Genomic DNA, 17,378 nt, shown 5'->3' with positions numbered 1-17,378 from the left:
CCACTGCGCCACTGTGCAGGAGCAGGAGTAGGCCAATCGGCCCCTCAAGCCTGATCTGATTGTAACTTTGACTCCACATTCCCACCTGCCCTGATAACCTTTCACCCCCTTGCTTATCATGAATCTAGCTGCGTCTGCCTTAAAAATATTTTAAAATTCTGCTTTCACTGTCTTTTGAGGAAGAGAGTTCCAAAGACACCCAACCATCAGAAAAAAATTTCTCCTCTGTCTTAAATGGGCGACCCCTTATTTTTAAGCAGTGCCCCCCCCCCCCCAGTTCTAGATTCTCCCACAAGGGAAAACATCCTTTCCACATCCACCCTGTCAAGACCACTCAGGATCTTATGTTTCAATCAAGTGGCCTCTTAGTCTTCTAAACTCCAGCGATACAAGTCTAGCCTGTCCAACCTTTCCTCATAAGACAACCTGACCATTCCAGGTATTAGTCCAGTAAACCTTCTCTGAACTACTTCCAGCACTTTTACATCCTTCCTTTAAATAAGGACTCCCAAACAATACATAACACTCCAGATGTGGTCTCACCAATGGCCTGTATAATTGAAGCATAATCTCCCTACTTTTGTATTTAATTCTGCTCGCAATTGACAATAATCTGCTATTAGTTTTCCTAATTAGCTGCACCTGCATACTAACCTTTTGCGATTCATGCACTAGGACACCCAGATTCCTCTGCATATCAGAGCTCTGCCATCTCTCACCATTTAGATAATATGCTTTTTTATTCTTCCTGCTAAAATGGACAGTTTCACATTTTCCTGCATTATACTCCATTTACCAGATCTTTGCCCACTCACTTAGCCTATCTATATTCCTTTGTAATCTCCTTATGTCCTCTTCGCAACTTACTTTCCTATCTATCTTTGTGTCATCAGCAAATTTAGCAACCATACCTTTGGTCCCTTCATCCAAGTAATTTATATAAATTGTAAAAAGTCGAGGCCCTAGTACGGATCCCTGCGGCATACCGCATGTTAGATTCACTGCCTGCCAACTTGAAAATGTCCCATTTATGCCCACTTGTTTCCTTCCGTTAACCAATCATCTATCCATGCTAATATGTTACTCCCAACTCCATGAGCCCTTATCTTGCCTATTAACCTTTGTGTGGTACCTTATCGAATGCCTTCTGGAAATCCAGGTATACTACACCTACTGTTCCCTTTATGTATCCTACTGATGACATCCTCAAAAAACTTAATACATTTGTTAAACAGGATTTCCCTTTAGTAAACCATGTTGACTTGTTCTAATCATACTGTGCTTTACTAAGTGCATTGTTAAGACTTCCTTAATAATAGATTCCAGCATTTTCCCAATGACTGATATTCTAACTGGCCTATAGCTCCCTATTTTCTCTCTCCCTCCTTTCTTGAAAAGTGGTGTAACATTTGCCAGTGTCCAATCTGATGGGACAGTTCCTGAATCTAGCGCATCCACCATCTCTACAGCTATCTCTTAGAACCCTAGGGTGTAGGCCATTAGGCCCCGGGGATTTGTCAGATTTCAGTCCTTTAAGTTTCTTTAATATTTTTTCTCTGCTGATATTAATTACCTTAGTTTCCTCACTCTTTTTAGCTACTAGGTTATTGTCTATTTCTGGTATGATACTTGTTTGTCTTCACAATAGAAAATATTTGTTCAATGCCTCTGCCATTTCCTCATTCCCCATGATCATTTCTCCTGTCTCTGCTTCTAAGAGACCAGTGTTTACTTTAGCTAATCTCTTCCCTTTGATACACCTATGAAAGCTCGTACAATCTTTTTATATTACTGGCTGTAGAGTCATAGAGAGATACAGCACTGAAACAGGCCCTTCGGCCCACTGAGTCTGTGCTGACCATCAACCATCCATTTATACTAAAACAAAAACAAGAAATGCTGGATTCACTCAGCAGGTCTGGCAGCATCTGTAGAAAGAGAAGCAGAGTTAACGTTTCGGGTCAGTGACCCTTCTTCCGAAGAAGGGTCACTGACCCGAAACGTTAACTCTGCTTCTCTTTCTACAGATGCTGCCAGACCTGCTGAGTGAATCCAGCATTTCTTGTTTTTGTTTCAGATTTCCAGCATCCGCAGTATTTTGCTTTCATTTATACTAATCCTACATTAATCCCATATTCCCTACCACATCCCCACCGTCCCTCAATTCTCCTACCACCTACCAACACTAGCGGCAACTTACAATGGCCAATTTACCTATCAACCTGCGAGTCTTTGGCTGTGGGAAGAAACCAGAGCACCCGGCGGAAACCCACGCGGTCACAGGAAGAACTTGCAAACTCCGCGTTGTACCCAGAACTGAACCCGGGTCGCTGGAGCTGTGAGGCTGCAGTACTAACCACAGGCTCTGTTTTTGAATGCAAGTAGCATTCGAAACAAAACAGATGAACTGATGGCGCAAATAGAAATAAATATGATCTGATAGACATGGCTGTGGGGTGGCATAGATTGGGACCTGACTATTGAAGGGTATATGACATTTAGGAAGGACAGGAAGTTAGGGAAAGGTGGAGGGGTGGCTCTGTAAATTAATTATGATAGCACAATAGAGAGGGATGACTTCAGTTCAGGAAACCAGGATGTAGATGCGGTTTGGGTCGAGATGAGAAATGATAAAGGCAAGAGGTCACTTGTGGATTGGTGTACAGGCCCCCTAACGGTAACCAGACGGGAGGACAGAGTATAAAGGAAGAAATAATGGGTGCTTGTCAGAGAAAGGTACGGCGATTATGATGGGGGATTTTAATCTACATATAGATTGGATTAATCAGATGGGCAAAGGTAGCCTAAAACTAGTATTTTAAACTTCAATATGAGCACTTATGAGGACATGAAAGCAGAGCTAGCAAAAGTGAACTGGCAAAGTAGGTTAGGGGATAGGTTAGTAAAGATGCAGTGGTAGACGTTTAAGGGGATATTTCGGAATTTACAGAATAGATGCATTCCAATGAGAGAGAAAATATCCGTGGTTAACTTAAAAAAAAAAGTTAGTATCAAGTTTAAAGAAAAAGCATATAATTATGCAAAGGTGGATGGCAGGTCAGAAGATTGAACAGAATATAAAAAGCAGCAAGGAACAATTAAAAGATTAATAAGGAGGGAAAAATTCAAGTATGAGAGAAAGCTGACAAGAAATATAAAGACAGTACGAGCTTCTATAGATATTTTTAAAAAAAGAGTTAGTGAGTGTTGGTCCTATGGAAAGTAAGTCTGGGGAATTAATAAGGGAAAATAAGGAGATGGCAGATGAATTGAAGAGGTATTTTGCATCAGTCTTCACCATCGTGGATACAAATAACATCCCAGAAATAGCTGTAAATCAGGAAATGGAAGGGAGGAACTCAAGAAAATTACAATCACCAGGGACATGGTACTGAGCAAATTGTTGGAACTGTGGGCTGACAAGTCCCTGGGTCCTGTTGGACTTCATCCTGGGATCTTAAAGGAAGTGGCTAGTGAGATAATTGATGCACTGGTTTTAATTTTCCAAAATTCCCTGGATTCGGGGAAGGTTCCATTAGATTGGAAAATAGCGAATGTAACTCCTTCATTCAAAAAGAGAAGGAGATAGAAAGAGGAAGCTACAGGCTGGTTAGCATACAACCATACGAGTTAGGAGCAGAAGTAGGCCATTTGGCCTGTCGAGCCTGCTCCGTCATTCAATAAGATCATGGCTGGGTTAGCTTAACATCTGTCTTCTTGGGGAAATGTTAGAAGCTATTAGTGACATTATGGCAGGGCATGTAGAAAAATTCAAGGTAATCGGGCAGCGTCAATATGGTTTCGTGAAAGGGAAATAATGTTTAACCAATTTATTCGAGTTCTTTGAAGAAGTAGCATGTGCTGTGGGTAAATGGGAACCGGTGAATGTTCTGTACTTAGATTTCCAGAAGGCATTTGGTAAAGTTATTGCAAAAAATAAAAGCTCATGGCGTAGGGGGTAACATGATTTGGATGAAGGGACCAAAGGTATGGTTGCTAAGTTTGCTGATGACAAAGATAGGTGGGAAAGTAAGTTGTGAAGAGGGCATAAGGAGGCTACAAAGGGATGTAGATAGGCTAAGTGAGTGGGCAAAGATCTGGCCAATGGAGTATAATGTGGGAAAATGTGAAATTATCCATTTTGGCAGAAAGAGTAAAAAAGCAAATTATCTAAATGGTGAGAGATTGCGGGGATCTGGGTTTCCTAGTGCACGAATCTCAAAAAGTTAGTATGCAGGTACAAGATGTAGTTAGGAAAGCTAATAGAATGTTATCGTTTATTGCGAGGGAAATTGAATACAAAAGTAGGGAGGGTATGCTTCAGCTATACAGGGTATTGGTGAGACCACATCTGGAGTATTGTACATTACATCCTTCCTTAAATAAGGAGACCAAATACATTGGAAGCAGTTCAGAGAAGGTTTACTGGACTAATATCTGGAATAGGCGGATTGTCTTATGAGGAAAGGTTGGACAGGCGAGGCTTGTATCTGCTGGAGTTTGGAAGAGAAAGAGGCGACTTGATTGAAATATATAAGATCCTGAGTGGTCTTGACAGGGTGGATGTGGAAAGGATGTTTCCCCTTGTGGGAGGTTTTTTTTTTACAGTTATTTTAAGCTTGTGCAGATAAGCAACAAAGTGAAAAATGGAAGGTAGGTTAACTGATGGTTGGGTGCAGGGGAAAAAATGAAAGGACTCGGGCTGGGTCGGGCTTGGGGTCAGATGTGGTTCGGTCTGGCTCAGGTCAGGTTTCATTTGCAGACCCGAGCCGGCCTTTACCTCGACTATACCTGAACTGTCTCCTCTTTAAGGGCAGCCCATTGTTCAATTACAGTTTTGCCTGTCTATCTTTAATTCCAATTTACTTGGGCTACATCTGTTCTCACCCCACTGAAATTGACCGTCCTCCAATTAATCCTGTTTACTCTAGATTGCTCCTTGTCCTTTTCCATAGCTAAACTAAATCTTATCTATTGCCTCCTCTCTGCCCTTTACCCTAATACTATCTCAGTCTATATTCGGATAATTTAAGTCCCACATTATAATTATTCTATGGTCTTTGCACCTCTAATTTCCTCACAAATGTATTCCTCTATTTCTTTCTCACTAGTTGGCCTAGGGAATACACCCATCAGTGTAATAGTGCCTCAATTGTTTCTTCACTCTAACCAAACTGATTCTGTCCTCTAGGACATCCTCTCTCTCTCCAGCGTTATAATATTCTCCCTAATCAGTACTGCCAACCTCCTCCTCTCTTTCCTTCCCTATCAGTAGATGAGCAGTGGCAGACATTTAATCAGATATTTCATAAGGCTCAGGAAAAATTTATCCCGGTTAAAAAGAAGGATTCGATGAGAAAGATGAACCACCCGTGGTTAACATAGACGGTCAAGGAGAGTATCCAATCAAAAATTAAGGCATACAAAGCAGTGAAAACTGGTAGGCCAGAGGATTGGGAGTTTTTAAGGAACCAGCAGCGGATGACTAAAAAGCTAATAAAGAGGGAGAAAATTGATTATGAAAGTAAATTGGCAAGAAATATAAAAACAGCAAGAGCTTCTACAGGTACATAAAAAGAAAGAGTAGCTAAAGTGGACATGAGACCCTTGGAGGATACGACTGGATAATTGATAACGGGGAACAGGGAAATGGCAGATAATTTAAACCAATATTTTCCATCGGTCTTCACGGTGGAGGACACTATAAACATCCCACTGATAGCAGATAAGCAAGGAGCTAATGGGAGGAAAGATATTGTAACAGTCTCTATCACGAGGTCCAAAGTATTTGACAAGCTAATGGGACTAAAGGCAGACAAGTTGCCAGGACCTGATGGCCTGCATCCAAGGATTTTAAAGGAAGTGGCTGCAGAGATAGTGGAGGCATTGATCGAAATATTTCAGAACTCTCTGGATTCCGGGAGGGTCCCAACGGATTGGAAAACCGCTAATGTGATGCCCATGTTCAAGAAGGGAGGGAGACAAAAAGCAGGAAACTATTGGCCAGTCAGCCTAACATCGGTCGTTGGGGAAATGCTAGTCCATTATTAAGGAAGAAATAGCAGGACATTTAGAAAAGCTTACCGCAATCAAACAGTCAACATGGTTTTGTGAAAGGGAAATAATGTTTGACAAATTTGCCAGAGTTCTTTGAGGATATAACAAGCAGAGTTGATAAAGGGGAACCGGTAAATGTAGTGTATTTGGATTTCCAGAAGGCATTCGATAAAGTGCCACAGAAGAAATTATTGCACAAGATAGGAGCTCACAGCATTGGGGGTAATGTATTAGCATGGATTGAGGATCGGTTAACTCACAGAAGGCAAAGAGACAGGATTAATGGGTCCTTTTCAGGTTGGAAAGATGTAACTAGTGGAGTGCCACAAGGATCAGTCCTAGGGCCTCAATTATTTACTATCTATATTAATGACTTGGAGGAGGGGGCAGAGTGTAATGTATCCAAGTTTGCTGATACAAAAATAGGTGGCAGGGCATGTTATGATGAGGACCTAAGGAATCTGCAAGGGGATATAGATAGGTTGAGTGAGTGGGCAAAAACTTGGAAGATAGTTTAATTTAGGAAAGTGTACAGTCATGCACTTTGGTAGGAAGAATCAGAAGGCAGACTATTTAAATGGAGAGAGACTCCAAAAATATGCAGCACAGAGGGATCTGGGTGTTCTTGTGCATGAAACACAACGTAAGCATGCAGGTGCAGCAAGTAATTAAGAAGGCAAATGGAATTTTGGCCTTTATCGCTAGGGGGTTGGAGTTTAAAAATAGGAAAGTCTTGTTACAACTGTACAGGGTGTTGGTGATGCCATACCTGGATTACTGTGTACAGTTTTCAGAATCACAGAATCGTACAGCGCAGAAGAGGCCCTTCGGCCCATCAAGTCTACACCGATGCATTAAAGACACCTGACCTGTCTACCTAATTCCATTTGCCAGCACTTGGCCCATAGCCTTAAATGTTATGACATGCCAAGTGCTCCTCCAGGTACTTTTTAAAGGATGTGAGGAGCCCGCCTCTATCACCCTCCCAGGCAGTGTATTCCAGACAGTCACCAACCTCTGGGTAAAAAAGTTCTTCCTCAAATCCCCCTTAAACCTCCTGCCCCTCACCTTAAACTTGTGTCCCCTAGTAACTGACCCTTCAAATAAGGGGAACAGCTGCTCCCTAACCACCCTGTCCATGCCCCTCATAATCTTGTACACCTCGATCAGGTCACCCACCAGTCTTCTCTGCTCCAGCGAAAACAACCCAAGCCTATCCAACCTCTTTTCATAGCTTAAATGTTCCTTCCCAGGCAACATCCTGGTGAATCGCCTCTGCACCCCCTCCAGTGCAATCACATCCTTCCTATAATGTGGCGACCAGAATTGCACACAGTACTCCAGCTGTGGCCTTACCAACATTCTATACAACTCCAACATGACCTCCCTGCTTTTCTAATCTATGCCTCGATTGATAAAGGCAAGTGTCCCATATGCCTTTTTCACCGCCCTATTAACCTGCCCTTCTGCCTTCAGAGATCTATGGACAAACACAGCAAGGTCCCTTTTGTTCCTCGGAACTTCCCAGTCAGGCCATTCATTGAATACTTCCTTGTCACATTACTCCTTCCAAAGTGTATCACCTCACACTTTTCAGGGTTAAATTCCATCTGCCACTTTTCTGCCCATTTGACCATTCCATCTATATCTTCCTGTAACCCAAGACACTCAACCTCACTGTTAACCACTCGGCCAATCTTTGTGTCATCCGCGAACATACTGATCCTACCCCCCACATAGTCATCAATGTCGTTTATATAAATGACAAACCCAGCACAGATAGATCCCTGTGGTACGCCACTGGAACTGGCTTCCAGTCACTAAAACAGCCATCTATCATCACTCTGTCTCCTACAGCTAAGCCAATTTTGAATCCACCTTATCAAGTTACCCTGTATCCCATGTGCATTTGCTTTCTTGATAAGTCTCCCATGTGGGACCTTGTCAAAGGCTTTGCTGAAATCCATATAAACTACATCAACTGCACTACCCTCATCTCGACTCCTGGTCACATGCTCAAAAAATTCAGTCAAATTTGTTAGGCATGACCTCCCTCTGACAAAGCCATGCTGACTATTCCTAATCAAATTTTGCGCCTCCAAGTGGAGATAGATTTTCTCCAATAGTTTCCCTGCCACTGACGTGAGATTCACTGGTCTATAGTTCCCTGGCTTATCTCTACAACCTTTCTTAAATAGTGGGACCACATTAGCTGTTCTCCTGTCCTCTGTCACCTCCCCGGTGGCCAGAGAGGAATTAAAAATTTGGGTCAGAGCCCCTGCAATCTCCACCCTTGCCTCCCACAGCATCCTGGGACACAAATCGTCCAGACCTGGAGATTTGTCCACTCATAAGCCTGCCAAAACCTCCAATACCTTGTCACTCCCTATGACAATTTGCTCAAGAACCTCACAGTCTCTCTCCCTAAGTTCTATATCTACATCCTCATTCTCTTGGGTGAAGACAGATGTGAAGTATTCATTCAACACCCTACCAATGTCCTCTGGCTCCACCCACAGATTTCCCCCTTCGTCCCTACTCTTTCCCTGGTTATCCTCTTCCCATTGATATACTTATAGAATATCTTGGGATTTTCCCTACTTTCACCAGCCAGAGCTTTCTCATGTCCCCTCTTTGCTCTTGTAATTGCTTTCTTGAGCTCCATCCTACACTTTCTGTACTCCACTAATGGTTCCATTGATTTGCTCTCCTTGTATTTGCGAAAAGCCTCTCTTTTCCTTCTCATTGGTCCCCATATTTAAGAAAGGATATAATGGCATTGGAGGCAGTTCAAAAGAGGTTCACTAGGTTGTTTCCTGGGATGAAGTGGTTGACTTATCAAGAATGGCTTTATTCATTACAGTTTAGAAGAATGAGGGGTAATCTTATTGAAACTTACAAGATTCTGAGGGGATAATAAAAGCAAAATACTGCGTATGAGTTCCGAAGAAGGGTCACTGACCCGAAACGTTAACTCTGCTTCTCTTTTCACAGATGCTGCCAGACCTGCTGAGTGATTCAAGCATTTCTTGTTAAGATTCTGAGGGGGCTTGACAGGGTAGATGTTGAGATGCTTCCACTAGTGGGGGAATCTCAAACTAGGGGACCTAGTTACAGAATAAGGGGACACTCATTTAAAACTGAGATGCAAAGGAATTTCTTCTCTGAGGGTAGTGAATGTCTGGAATTCTCGACCCCAGGGTGTTGTGGAGGCTAGATCTGTGCGTTACAATACATGCACTCTCAAGCGAATTTATAGCAAACCCTCTTACTTTGACTTTACTCGTATTAGAGAGACAGAGTTGCTTCATTTTTAATTCTGCACTCCGTGAAAAGGAATTTTGGTTGACGGTGTACACTGTGTAAGGGTTGGAAGTGGAGTAGATCTATTGCCTCAAAGCAATTGATGTAATTATTAAAGGTATTCAATAATTCCTCTATAAAATACATAAAAGTAGTTGGTATGTTTGCCAATAGCTTCCTATTTTAGAAGTTGAGATGTTTCCATTTGATCTTGGATTTTAAACAAGTTTCTAGTGTCAGATTTTTGATTCAGTGATATGCTTGACTAAAATATACCAAAAATAGAATGTGGTCTTGTCAGTTTCAAATTAAATACAAGTTCCACATTCCTGTTGTGTTATATGGGGCGTGATGGTTTTAAGCATACTCCAAACACTAGCTTGTAACTGTTGTAATAAATCTGCAGCTGCACTCTATCTTGTCTCTGTTATCGCCGTGAGTAAATATGATGACCCACTCAGGCCTTCCTACTTCACTGCCTTGGGGTTCTGTTCTTGCTTCAGCTCTCGGCTGGCTCTGTGCCTCCAGTTTCTCTTGCCTGTGCAAATTTGCGGTGGTTTAGGATGGACAAGTATCTGGTTATAACTGCAGCTTAAGATTCAAGGTGATAGCAACAAGGCAGCCTGGCTACAGACACTCATTCCAACCTAGCCGCCATCCCTGATTTCTTTCTCATTTCTGAATAATGCAATGGCTCCAAGATGACTTCTCAAGTCTTGTCCTGTTACCCATCTTTAAGACAGTACGCAAAATACCTTCTCGTTACAGTTTAAAATACAAATCATTATACAGTAAATTAACATGCAAAGAGTGGGACACAAACAGAAGAGAGAGATGTGGATAATGTGAGGAAAATGCCAGATAATCAGATCAGGTAATCATTTAAATAAATGTTATACAAAGAAAAAGGAATTCAGGGGAGAGAAATAAACATATGCACAAGAAGAAACATAAATTCTCTTTTGGTTGTGGTACCGCTAACAGAAGATCAGTACATATGCTGTGAAACTAATTTGATACAGTGCTTTTTGTTATATTAAGCAGACTGGAGGAAAGCGTGCAGTGATGTCCCCCAGCGATTGGTGTTGGGACAACTCTTTTTAATATATATTTATGACCTGCACTTGGTTATACAGGGCATAAATTCAAAGTTTGCAGATGGTACGAAATTGGAAATGTGTACAGTGAGGTGGGTAATAACAGACTTCAGGAGAACATAGACTGGTGAAATGGGCAAACACATGGCAGATGAAATTTAACGCCTAGATGTATGAAGTTATTAATCCTAACATGAAGATTGAGGAGAGGCAATATAAAATAAACGGTACGATTTTAAAAGGGGTGTAGGAACAGAGACTTGGAGTTTACATATACAAGTAAACAAAATTAACATAAGCAAGATAACTGAAATGGAGAAATTAATGACACGAAAGAGTAACAAATCCCTAGGAGCACATGGTTTTCATTCCAGAGTTTTAAAAGAAGTAGGTGAGATCATTGTAGATGTCTGAAATATAATCGTCCAAATTTCTCTGGATTTGTGAACGTTTCTTTAGTGTTTTTAAAAATTATTTAATGGGATGTGGGTGTCGCTGGCTAGGCCAGCATTTATTGCCCATCCTTAATTGCCCTTGAGAAGGTGGTGGTGAGCTGCCTTCTTGAACCGCTGCAGTCCATTTGCTGTAGGTACACCCTGTTAGGGTGTTAGGAAGGTAATTCCAGGAGTTTGACCCAGTGACAGTGAAGGAACAGCGATATAGTTCCAAGTCAGGATGGTGTGTGGCTTGGAGGGGACCTTGCAGGTGGTGTTCCCATGCATCTGCTGCCCTTGTCCTTCTAGGTGGTAGAGGTCATGGGTTTGGAAGGTGCTGTCAAAGGAGCCTTGGTGAGTTGCTGTGGTACTGCTGTCACTGTGCATGATGGTGGAGGGAGTGTATGTTAAAGGTGGTAAATGGGGTGCCAGTCAAGCAGGTTGTGTTGTCCTGGGTGGAAAATTGTACATGCCACTCCCCTGTTTTAAGAAAGGTGACAGAGGAAATCTAGGAAATTATAGACCGGTTAGCCTAACATCTGTTGTCAGGAAATTGCTGGAGTCTGTATTTGAGTATTGGGTGACTGAACATTTTGAAAAATTTTAGCTGATCAGAGAATCAACATTGATTTGTAAAGGGTAGATGATGCTTAATGAATCTGAACTTTTTGAAGAGGTGTCTAAAGTAGTGGTGAGAGGAATGTCTATGGCTACTATTTATATGGGCTTTCAGAAAGTATCTGATAAAGTCAGTCATAAGAGATTTAGCTAAAGTTGAAGCTTATGGAATTGAAAGCAGATTATTGATCTGGTTAGGAAATTGGTTGAGTGGAAGGAGACCGAGAGTATGAATAATAGGCAGGTACTCTAATTGACAGGATGTGACTAGTAGTGTCCTGCAAGGATTTGTTTTGGGGCCTCAACTATTCACTATTCGTTAACAAAATAAATGATGGGATAGAAAACCACGCATCTAAATTTGCCGATTGTAAGGTGTATAAATGAAAACTAGAACTATAAAAAGATTGATGCATTAAGTGGGCAAAATTGAGGCAAATGGATTTCCACATTAGCAAATGTGAGGTCATCCACTTTGGACCTAAAAAGGATAGAATCTGGTACTTTCTGAAAGGTGGAAAGCTAGGAACAGTAGTGTCCAAAGAGACTTGGGGAAGGGTGGGGGGGGGGGGGGGAGGGTTCTGGTACATAATTAAATTATGAACAGGTACAGAAAGTAATCAAAAATACTAATGAAATGCTGCCTTTATATCTAGAGGACGAGAATACAAAAGGGTAGAAGTCGTGCTTCAGCTATACAAGCCCCTGAACAGACCACATGTAGAGTATTGTGAGCTGTTCTGGGCACCACACCTTAGGACGGATATATTGGCCTTAAAGGGTGTGTGGTGCAGATTTACTCCAGTGATACGTGGACTCGAGGGTTAAGCTAGGATTGTATTCCTTGAAATTTAGGTTATGGGCTGATTTGATTGAAGTTTTCTAGATAAGGAGAACAGATAGAGCTGACAGAGCCAAACTTTACAGAAGGGAAATTAAAAACAGAACATGCTGGAAATACTCAGCAGGTCGGGCAATATCTGTGGAGAGAGAAACACCGACACTCATATTCTAGTCTGCTGAACTTAAACTTCAGAAGATTTTATTTGCTTGCTTTCTCAAGAAAGGGTCAATTGTATTCTAGTATAAAAGCAAAATACTGCAGATGCTGGAAATCTGAAATTAAAACAAGAAATGCTGGAAATACTCAGCAGGTCTGGCAGCATCTGTGGAGAGAGAAGCAGAGTTAACGTTTCGGGTCAGTGACCTTTCATCAGAACTTCATTGTATTCTACATTTTTAATTGGAATTGTGACCTTTGTTTTCAAGTTAATAGGTCAAATATAATTCAGGCACAGCCAATTATGTATTCTGTCCAATGTTTGAATTGCATCTGTAATGTATGAATCTTGACCTGTTATAAATTTTGTACAATCCGAAATTAAGACTTTTCAGATTATGAATGACTGAGTGGATCCTGCTGAAATATTGCACTAGGAAAATATTGATGTAAATGAGTGTATTCTGTAATAGCATGGTTTGCTCCATATAAGCCAAACTACTTGTATTGCTCAATGTTGTATGTTCTGCTAAATGTTTTCCAACATTATTCATGCCATTCCTTGTACTTTTAATGGAATCAGCAGCTAAAAGTGGTCTTATACAGTCTCTTTAAGATTGCATGAGCATTGATTTAATCATTACACAACACAGTTCAGTTTTATAATAGTTTCCATGCATAACTTGTACAAGATATGTATTTAGCTATTTTCATTTCTAATTTCTTGAAGTTGACTTTGAGGAATTTCATAAACTCATATCCTTTTTGGCCAACAAACTTAATTCTGATGCTTTTTTTCAAAGCTTCTGAACTTCTATTGACCTTTCTCATATTTTGTAAAAAAAACATTGTGACAGCTATCTTTCTTAGCATATGTATTGTTGTCAAGACATTTTTGACATATGGCTACCAAGCTTCTATAGAAAAAAACTACTTGCGCCAGTGCACTGATTCTCTTAATCCAGCATTTCCAAATGCTGCCATCACTTACACCATCTGTCTGCACCAATACTTCATCTCAGTGTTCCATAACTCAATATTGTCCATCCACATTCAAAGATTAGAAGGACTAAAGTAATAATTATGCTGGATTTAATTCAAGTGCTCATAATACAGATATTGCATCAAAACATGCACACTGCAACACATTATTGAAATTCTAGCACCAACACTGGTGGTTTATTTTCAATAAAAATGTGAATTGTGTTTGTATAATCTAAGCTAGATATTCCTTGATTTAGATTTAAATCAGTGAGAATCCTAAAACTATTGTAACTGGTGTTTTAAAAGAAACAGTATCATGGAGTATACTATGTTTCGAAGGTCTTGGCAACTTGATGGCGAGTGCTAGGACATACTCAGGCAAAGGAATTCCTACTCCAAAGTTTTGATGGAAATTTGCACTTGGCTTCAGAGTTACTGTATCTTTGTTGCTGAAATGTGCCCCTCAGTAGGTTGACCAAGGAAAATTTTGGCATCCTACAAGAGGCTTCTAGACTGCTTTGTATTAGCTGAGTGGGAGATTTCGGGAGGTGGGGCAGCGGTGTGGTATAAATGGGAGAAAATAGGGTTTTTTTTTCTCTCCGTTACAAGAAAATTATAGATGTCCCCTAGTGTAGTTTGCAGTGCAGTACTGCAGAATACAAAGGTGCTAAGTTTAACCCCGGATCTGTACTGAGTTATCTCCTCTCGGCTGCTGCAATTAGCCCGGCCCCTCTGGGCTAATGAGAGGAAAAATCAACAAGGGTCTTGGCTGAAGATCATTATCTAGTGACCTCTTTTAGAAATGTGTACGTTTGTTGGACAAGGCAGAGTTGAACTTGAAGCCAAAGGGTTGTATTATGTAGTTCAGTGACGTTAATGCCTAAACTTACACTTGAAGAATGATGAACTGAATAATTTACCAGAAAGCAGTTTTTGTGAAACTATATCCCTGTATTAGTTGCTACCTTTGGGTGGAGCGTGTGCAGCAGTTGGATGATGCAGATAAAAAGCAAGAGGAAGAAAATTATTACAATTAATATTTTTATGGGTTCTAATGATGCTGAGATTGTAGAGGTTTAAAACCTAAACTTTTTAAAATAAGTTTAATGTCCAATAAAGAATACAAAATATTGGCATTGAATTAGTTATGAACTGGAGTGCACTGCCTGCAAGGGTGGTGGAAGCTTGTAACTTATGGCAATATTTGCATAATAATGGGGTAATGAGTGGGAGAATAGGACTCACTGAATAGCTGTTTCATGATGTGTCGAATGGCCTTGTTTTGTGCTGTACAATTCTATGATTCTAGTCTTGTGGGAAATGTATAACTGTAACTGTTCATTTTTCCCATCATACCTCTGGTTGCCATTTTCCGTATTGTGCACCATTTTTATTTACATTAAGAAATTACATCTTTCTTTCACTATATAATTTCTGTACATTAAAGTTCGAAAGCATGCAGGTGATGAAACCATTATTTAGCTATTTTAAATTTCCTACATATTCACTGCAAGAAATAATTTTTTTGGTGCTTTTTTGCTAGTCCGTTCAAACTTAACTGCATTTGTAACCTTTCATGCTATTGCCTCTAATTGTCAATAATTTTGTTCTGGTATTTATTTGAACATTTTTCACTACAGTATTTGTTGGCAAAACTTTTATTTTTAAGCTGTCCTTGGTTCAGGTGCTCCACATGTCAACAATAAATTGCTAAAATTATATGTACCAAAAAAGTGGTTAAAGTCACTGTTGTAGAGAAATACTGTCAAAACAGCATACTTGTCCTTTTGCCTTTCTGCATGAAGGTTATACTTTAAAAAAAATTTTTTTTCGACCAATTGTTTATTGGGCTCAACATCTGGGTACTTTTGATGCATCACAGAGCTGAAGAATTTTTTCAAATTGCTTTCTTAAAAAATTCTGTCATGGGATGTGCATGTCACTGGCAAGACCAGCATTTGTTGCCCATGTCTAATAGCCCTTGAAGGTAGTTGTAAGCCACCTCTTTGAACTGCTGCACTCCAGTTTTTCTGAATTTGTGGGATATTTGAAAGAGAAATAATTTGGTAATTCACTGGTCTGGTCCCATGTGGGGAAAGTAGTTCTGCAAGTTTCAGAAAATGGGGACTTTTTTTTATTAAAGCCTGCAAAAGAAATTGCAGTGGCCAGGATGCCTCTTGGGGGTTTTGGCAAGACACTTTGCTGGGAGTGCTGGTAGAAAAGAATATACCCTGTTGTTGGACTGGGAGAGGAAGAAACATTTTTTAAATTCTGTTTGAGGGATAGGGAGATGGAAACCTTGGGAAAATGTAGTTGATCCCATTGAGACCCTGCTGCAAAAAGGGGGAGGGTCATGTCTTTTTAACTTAAATTTTTTTGCCCTTCTGTATTGCCAATTAATGAGTGGGGAGTGGCACTACTTGCAGAGCTTGGCACGGGACTCCGGAAGTGTGCATTAGAATGGGATAGATGGAGCATGATTTTCATTGCTCATGCAAGATGAGGACTAAGCTTGAGTATAAAAGGAATGCAATCTAAAGGAAGCCTCAACAAGAGTGAATATGTTTGGGGTGGTAAGTGGCCATTGATATGACAAAGGATCAATATGAGAGAGAAGGCCAAATTGAAAACCCTTGAGTTAATGGATAAAGTTACAACATCAAGTAAAGAACAATTGGAGTAAGATGAGATAGTTATGAACATATGGTAGCTTGGGTGTGAACATGTTGCAGATTTCATTCAAAGCAATAAAGGATGATTCATCAAAATGTTCAGAAGCAGAGTCCCTGCAATACATAACGAATGGCAATGTAAATTCGGAATTTGTAAAACTTCAATAAGAATTGATGCAAGAGCAATAGGTTGTAGTTTTAAGAGTCAGTTTTCTAGGAATAAAACATCTTGAGCATGAGCAAATGAGCATTTCCAAAGTGAATACGTGTAGATTGAAGAGAAGACATGTGACGGGGTTTGGAGGCATATTATCTTGAGGGAAATAGTATTCTTTTAATATTAGGAGCAGATTTTAGTACAACGCAGAGATCTGATTAACCTGGCTGGAGTAAAACTTGGTCTAAGTAGTCTAGCAGAACAGAACAAGAGATATTTTAGTTAAAATGTCAAGATTAGAGTTGGAGAAAGAAAGCCATAAAAAACTTTCTCAGTGAGCAGCTACCATCTGGATGGAATGAAAGTGGAAAGGAGGCAACTGACTGTTTTGGCAAAGGACCAGGAGGGGCAGGAAGATCACTGTTGCCATTCATTTGTGCGTACACTTTTCCTAAATAGTATTTTGGTTGTGACTGTGGTAGCTTGCTATTGTGCTCATAAGTTGTTTGCTTGGAATCTGTATTTTCATTAAGCAATTTTCCAGAAGATCTAACCAAAGCAGTTGGCAAACCCATCATCTACCCTAGGACACAGTTTTGATGTCTAAATAGGATTCATAAAAGTACTCAAAAGAAACTGTACCAAATGAAAATGGAAAAAGCTATGTGTGGAGAACGTGAACTAAAGGATAAGCTGTGGTGCACTTTTACAGTGTTGGTTTTATTTTAATATTTAATTGAGATTACCGTAGAGATTATAACTTTTCTGTTTTGTTTTAAAGGTTCTTTCATTTGAACAAAATTTAATGCTATTTTCAATAATTATTCTTACCTTTAATTCCTCCTTTACATGGATTATGTTCAATATTTTGTGGATTTGGGATGAAGGGAGATATGAAAAGTTAAGTGCCTACTTGTTTCACAGAACATTATTTTGAAGTGTACTTTGTAAAAGTGTGTCTTGTTCCTGGCATGCATTGTGGAACACCAACCACTATGCAATAAGCTTTCATGGTAAGTTGAACAAATGCATATTCTCCTTTTTTTTCTAATAACT

The 17,378-nt window shown here is 40.2% G+C and overlaps 1 protein-coding gene across 2 annotated transcripts in view; it reads left to right on the top strand.

Moving 5' to 3' along the window:
* The window catches only part of smad2 (SMAD family member 2), a 202,023-nt gene that overhangs the window by 109,776 nt on the left and 74,869 nt on the right, over positions 1–17,378 (top strand). The gene's annotated exons all lie outside the window — the stretch shown is intronic.

The sequence above is a fragment of the Heterodontus francisci genome, chromosome 1 (assembly GCF_036365525.1).
Source record: "Heterodontus francisci isolate sHetFra1 chromosome 1, sHetFra1.hap1, whole genome shotgun sequence".
Taxonomy (NCBI): domain Eukaryota; kingdom Metazoa; phylum Chordata; class Chondrichthyes; order Heterodontiformes; family Heterodontidae; genus Heterodontus; species Heterodontus francisci.
The sequence above is the reverse complement of the archived record's forward strand: the minus strand, read 5'-3'. Positions and strand labels throughout refer to the sequence as shown.